The sequence below is a fragment of the Salvelinus alpinus genome, chromosome 13 (assembly GCF_045679555.1).
Source record: "Salvelinus alpinus chromosome 13, SLU_Salpinus.1, whole genome shotgun sequence".
Lineage (NCBI taxonomy): Eukaryota > Metazoa > Chordata > Actinopteri > Salmoniformes > Salmonidae > Salvelinus > Salvelinus alpinus.
Window position 1 is genome coordinate 1,756,187 of NC_092098.1, and position 6,496 is coordinate 1,762,682.

Sequence of the window (6,496 nt, forward strand, 5' to 3'; positions counted from 1 at the left end):
AGTCTTCTACATTTGCAAACACTGTACATAGATTTTCTATTGTGTTATTGACTACGTTTGTCTAACTCTTGTTGTTTTTGTCACGCTGCTTTGCTTTATCTTGGCCAGGTCACAGTTGTAAATGAGAACTTGTTCTCAACTGGCCTACCTGGTTAAATAAATATTTTGTTTTTTTAAAGAATAGTGCAGCACAGTAAACCATAATGTATACACATCTCTCATCCCAAGGCCGATCTACACCCCACTCCTTTGTGAACAGCCTCGTTACAGTGTAACCTTTTGGGTCTGACGGTTGATAAGCAGCCACCTTCAGACACTTTCTGTTTACCATCACTCGGTCCCAATCTTCTGAGAGATGTGTCAAGTGTTAGCTGGCTGTTAGGAATGGGGGAGAGCCACATGTTTCTTAATCAAACTCTGCAGAAGATGTGATACATCAGCGAACTTCCCTTCCTGTGATGTGGCCTCCTGTATACAGGGATCTGTGGCTATTCTTTCAAGCATTGTAACTTCTTTAACAAACTCCTCGCTGAAAGTTGACTGTTGTCGTTTCAGACACTATCTCTGCTACTTTCACCATGATCTGGGTATGTGTGACATTCAATTTAACCTCCATAGTAGTCTCTATATTGTGCATAGTTAGCTGTCCTTCCTCTCCTACGAGCTATCTCCTGTAACACTATACATAGAGGAGTGGGATTTTCTGGGGAACAATACATCACCCACTTAGCCACACAAATCTCCGCCCCAGTCATATTAAATTCTGCTTTCCCAATTCCCTGTAACGTTAATCCCTTGGTTTTTGGGACTCCATAGAATGCTATGGGTCCCCATCATACCATCTATACTGATGGATGTCTGTCTCTGTCACTAGTTCAGGCCCTAAATTAGTCTGTAAGTATGCCTTCATCTGCATCTTCTTCCCCCTGACGCTTAAGAGTAAGAGTAGTTTGGTTCCCATATTAGGATGTTGTCTAGAGTATAATTACCCCAACAAGCTATCTTTCCCCAGGTTCGTGGTCTACTGGTGTCTGAAACTTTCCCTGACCTCTTCACTCCTTTAGTTGCTGTACTAAAGAGCATTACTGGTGAATAAAACCTCCTTTTACGAGATGGCATTTCCCCCACACTACTGCTCTATCGTCAGCAATGGTTGTGTCCACGCTATCAGCCTCCTGAAATGTTCTGGTAGCATTCATCTGAAAGTTATCTACTGAGCTTCAGCTGATCTAGAACCCTGGCACATTTACTTCTATCTGTGGCAACAGAGAGAATCTAGTTTGGTTCTTTGGACTCTCAGTATTATTACGTTCCTTCCACACTCCTGTCTGTAATAAAACCACACCTTGTTCAGAACAACCTACGTCCAATGTACTAGTCTTGTTATCAAGTAGCTCCACCCAGATCACCATACCATTGTGATTAGTGACCTGTCTAGTATCTGTAGCATTAGTACTGACTCTACCCGAATGCATTCTCTTGTCTTATTTGGCAACCCATTCTATGCTAATAGTCAATCTATCCTTTTTCATGGTTCAGTAAACATTAAAGCAACCGACACTATGGCTGTTAAAGTAGCTCCCCAACCCAATGGCTTGTCTACAGTGGAATCTACTCTTCCTCTCTCTCTTTAGCTCCTCTTCCTCTGTCATGGCGGCTTCCAGCTCACCCATTATGCAGCTGGATCTCGTTTCACGTGAGAAGTGTGAACCCACCGAGGAGAGGCTGTGGTCTTTACCGCTGCAGGTGCTGTAAGGAGTACTGTGTTGTCCAGACCAACGCCGTCCCAACACCCCTGCCTGGTGATTTTGATGTACACTCTGTCTCCAGGATTCAGCCCGTGCCCTCGGTTATCTCCCGGTGCCTGCTCGCCCTGAGCTGCATTCACCTGGGAATATACACACTGCAACGCATTGGTCATTTTCTGACAATGGGACAGATTCTCCCATTTTTCCCAAATCACTAATTTGTGACGTGAATAACAGCACCTGTGACTCTCATCGGTCTCCCAGTTACCACTTCATGTGGTGTGAGTCCTGTGGTGGCATTAGTTGACGCACTCATTGACATAGGTACCATGGGTAAATTCTTAACCCAGTCTTTTCCTTCGGCGCTTAACGTCTTGGCCAATTTCTCCTTAATCAAGTATTCTGACGCTCTGTAATCCCTGCCGCTTGCAGCCTATATGAACAATGAAAGCATGGGCAATTCCCAAAGCCTGTAGCACTTGGGAGTTGAAATGCGTCCCTTGATCAGAATCTAATGTCCGGAATAATCCCCATCTCGGCATCACTTCCCTTAACAAAGTTTGTGCTACAAAGTTCGCTGAAGCTGAGGAAGTTGCAAATAATTCTGTCCATCTGGAGAATCTGTCCACCACCACCAATGCATGAGTCTTTCCCCTGCTTCGAGGGGGTGGCCCTATAAAGTCTATCTGTAATGATGTAAATGGTCCATCGGGCAGGAGTAGGCATTGTAGGTGCAGTATTGTGTTGGGCACATATCACACATCTTTTAACCCAGTCCCGAAATGTTCCCAACACCCTCTTTGCCCACCACTTCGTCCTGAACTGAGAATACATGTTCACAGTCAATTGATGTATTGGTCCGTGATACATTTCAGAGAGAGTAACATGTATCCCACTTGGTGCTACAGGTCTTCCAGTGGTAGGGTTATACCACAACCCTTCAGTGTCTACTATGTATCCAGCTTGGTACTACAGGTCAGTGGTAGGGTTATAACACAACCCTTCAGTGTCTACTATGTATCCAGCTTGGTACTACAGGTCAGTGGTAGGGTTATAACACAACCCTTCAGTGTCTACTATGTATCCAGCTTGGTACTACAGGTCAGTGGTAGTATTATACCACAACCTTCAGTGTCTACTTGGCACCCCTGTTCTAACCACTCCCACATTTATTTCTTGTTAGTTTGCTGCTGTAACTCTTTTAGACTTGAATCCCAGCCCTTATATTCACAATATTTACATGTGGTTCCTTAACACCTTCTCTTACTAAGGCTGCCGCCTTAGCCTTAGGGAATCCCCGAGCAGAGAAACGGCTATTTTATCTGTACGACTAGTATGAGCTTCACATTTCACCACTGCTAATTTACTGGGTAGTTGACACGCTTCTAATAATGCCTCTACCTCCTGTCCATTTTTTTTTTATTGGTGTTCCATTCTCTGTTAACATGCCCCGTTGGGACCACAATGTACCGAAATCATGCACTAGCATATTGAGAATCGGTGTACATTGTTACATTCTCCCCTTCCGACAACCTACAGTCCTCAGCTAATGCATATAACCCCGCCCCCTGGGCTGACACAGAGGCTAGGCAACGGCATTAAAGACGCACACATTTTATGGAATTGTAGATTTTCCCCATTTAACGTTAACTCCCATTTTGTCCATCTCGCACTAGTAACATATCGTGCTTTCGTGCTGTTAACTATGTTAGCTACTGCGTGTGGAATGCTATGTAGGGAATAGGGTGCCATTTGGGGCCCGTCCCGTGTATACATTGGATTAGCAGTTCATCTCTACCAAAAAAATGCCTCTGCCTCAGATGGTTTCATATGAAAAGGCTGTCAGTGTCAGCAGCCCTGGATTAAGTTCTGACTCTAGACTCACACTTGCCGAAATAATCAGTGATGAAGATGTTGAGATCTATCCTGGTGGGCGTATCCTTCAAACGCACGATGGCAGTTTTATACGGCGACGTCAAAGCTTGCTAGCAAGAGCTGCCGTCTCCCGATTGGCGGTCGTGCCGATCTCTGGTTGCTGGCTGTTAAGTCGCTTTCTCCTTTCAATGAAGATGACTGGTAGCTATGTCACTGATTATCTCGACAGGTGTGAGTCCCCAATCAGAAAGATGTTGAGGAAACACTGATTTCGAGATCTAGAGAACTCAAAGCACAACCTCTGTACTTTAACATTTTAGTAATTTAGCAGATGCTCTTAGCCAGAGCAACTTAATGCATTTATATAAAGATAGCTAGTTGGGACCACCACACACCACATTTTGTTGTGTTACAGCCTTCATTTTAAATGGATAAAATGTATATTTTGTGTCACTGGCCTACACAATACCCCATAATGTTAAAGTGGAATTATGTTTACAAAAAAATAAAATATTAAAAGCTGCAATGTCGAGTCAATTAATATTCAACCCCTTTGTTATGGCAAGTAATAAGTTCAGGAGTAAAAGTTGCATGGACTCGCACTGTGTGCAATATGTATGATTTTGAATGGCTACCTCATCTCTGTACCCCACGCATACAATTATCGGTCCCTCAGTCAAGCAGTGAATTTCAAACACAGATTCAACCATAAAGACCAGGGAGGTTTTTCAATGCCTCGCAAAGAAGGGCACATATTAGTAGATGGGTAAAAATGAGACTGAATATCCCTTTGAGCATGGTGAAGTTATTAATTACACTTTGGATGGTGTATCATTACACCCAGTCACTACAAAGATACGGGCGTCCTTCCTAACTCAGTTGCCGGAGAGGAAGGACAACGATCAGGGATTTCACCATGAGGCCAATGGTGACTTTTTTAAACGGAGAGTGTAATGGCTGTGATAAGAGAACTGAGGATGGGTCAAAAACATTGTAGTTACTCCACAATGCTAACCTAATTGACAGAGTGAAAAGAAGGAAGCCTGTACATAATACAAATATTCCAAAACATGCATCCTGTTTGCCCCGTTTTGTTTGGGGCAAATCCAACACATTGCTGAGTAACACGCTTCATATTTTCAAGCATGGTGGTGGCTGCATCATGTTACGGGTATGCTTGTCATCGGCAAGGACTAGGGGGTTTTTCAGGATCAAAAGAAACGGAATAAAGCTAAGCACAGGTAAAATCCTAGAGGAAAACCTGGTTCAGTCTGCTTTCCAACAGACAATAGGAGACACATTCACCTTTCAGCAGGAGAATAACCTAAAACACAAGGCCAAATATACACTAGAGTTGCTTACCAAGACGACATTGTATGTTCCTGAGTGGCCTAGTTACAGTGACTTAAATCGTCTTGAAAATCAATGTCAATACTTGAAAAAGGCTGTCTAGCAATGATCAACAACAAACTTGACAGAGCATGAAGAACTTTTTAAATAATAATGTTTAAATATTGCACAATCCAGGTGTGCAAAACTCTTAGACTTACCCAGAAAGACTCACAGCTGTAATCGCTGCCAAAGGTGATTCTTAACGTGTTGACTCGGGTGTGAATACTTATGTATATTAGATATTTCTGAATAAATTTGTCAAATTAGCAAAAACTTCTATGAACAACTTTTCACTTTGCCATTGTGGGTTATTGTTTGTAGATGGATGAGAGAAAAAAATGAATCCATTCTGAATTCAGGCTGTAACGCAACAAAATGTGGAATAAGTCAAGTGGTATGAATACTTTCTGAAGGCCCAGTATCTCAGTCATATTATGGGACCATTTTGTACTGTATGCTATGATTATATGTACTGTTTGAATGGTGTAGTATGAGTGTGTTATTACTGTGTGTGGGTCGGGGGTTAGAGAGCGGGATACGCCATCTCATGGATTATTCTATGCCACTTTATATAATGTTTACATACCCTACATTACTCATCTCATATGTGTATATACTGTGCTCTATACCATCTACTGCATCTTGCCTATGCCGTTCGGCCATCCATATATTTTTTATGTACATATTCTTATTTCATTCCTCTACACTTGTGTGTATAAGGTAGTCGTTGTGAAATTGTTAGGTTAGATTACTTGTTTTGATATTACTGCATGGTCAGAACTAGAAGCACAAGCATTTCGCTTCACTCGCATTAACATCTGCTAACCCATGTGTATGTGACAAATAAAATTTGATTTGATTTACTCAAACAGTTGCCTGCTGTCGCCCACAGTCAATGCCCCTTTAACCACGGTTTGTTTGCGTGAGTATGTGTACACTTGTGAATGTCACCAGCGCAGTAACAGTGTGCGTGAGTGTGTTACAGAAACGAGGGTGACTCAGCATACGGTTGCCTGGGACAAAGAAGCATTATGATTGAACCTGTAAGAGGTGGAGGGAAATACTGAGGGTTGATTTGACTTTCAAATCAGACTGGCTATAGGAAGAGGAGGCACAGCAGGGAGAGAGGATGCAGGTAGCAGGATTGGCCTGGGTTGGTTACACAGTCAAACTACAGATCCCCAAGCAAAACTGATCCTAAATCAGCACTCCTACTCTGAAAATCTTGCTACATACGACCCCTGGTCTGTGGTTGACGTATAGTGAGCTCCAAAAGTATTGGAACAGTGACAATGTATTTGTTTTGGATCTCGGTACTCCAGCGCTTTGATACAATGACTGAGGTTAAAGTGCAGACTGCCAGCTTTAATTTGAGGGTATTTTCATCCATATCAGGTGACCCGTTTAGAAATTACAGTAATCTTTTGTACATAGCCCTCCCCATTTTAGGAGACCAAAAGTATTGGGACAACATCACATGT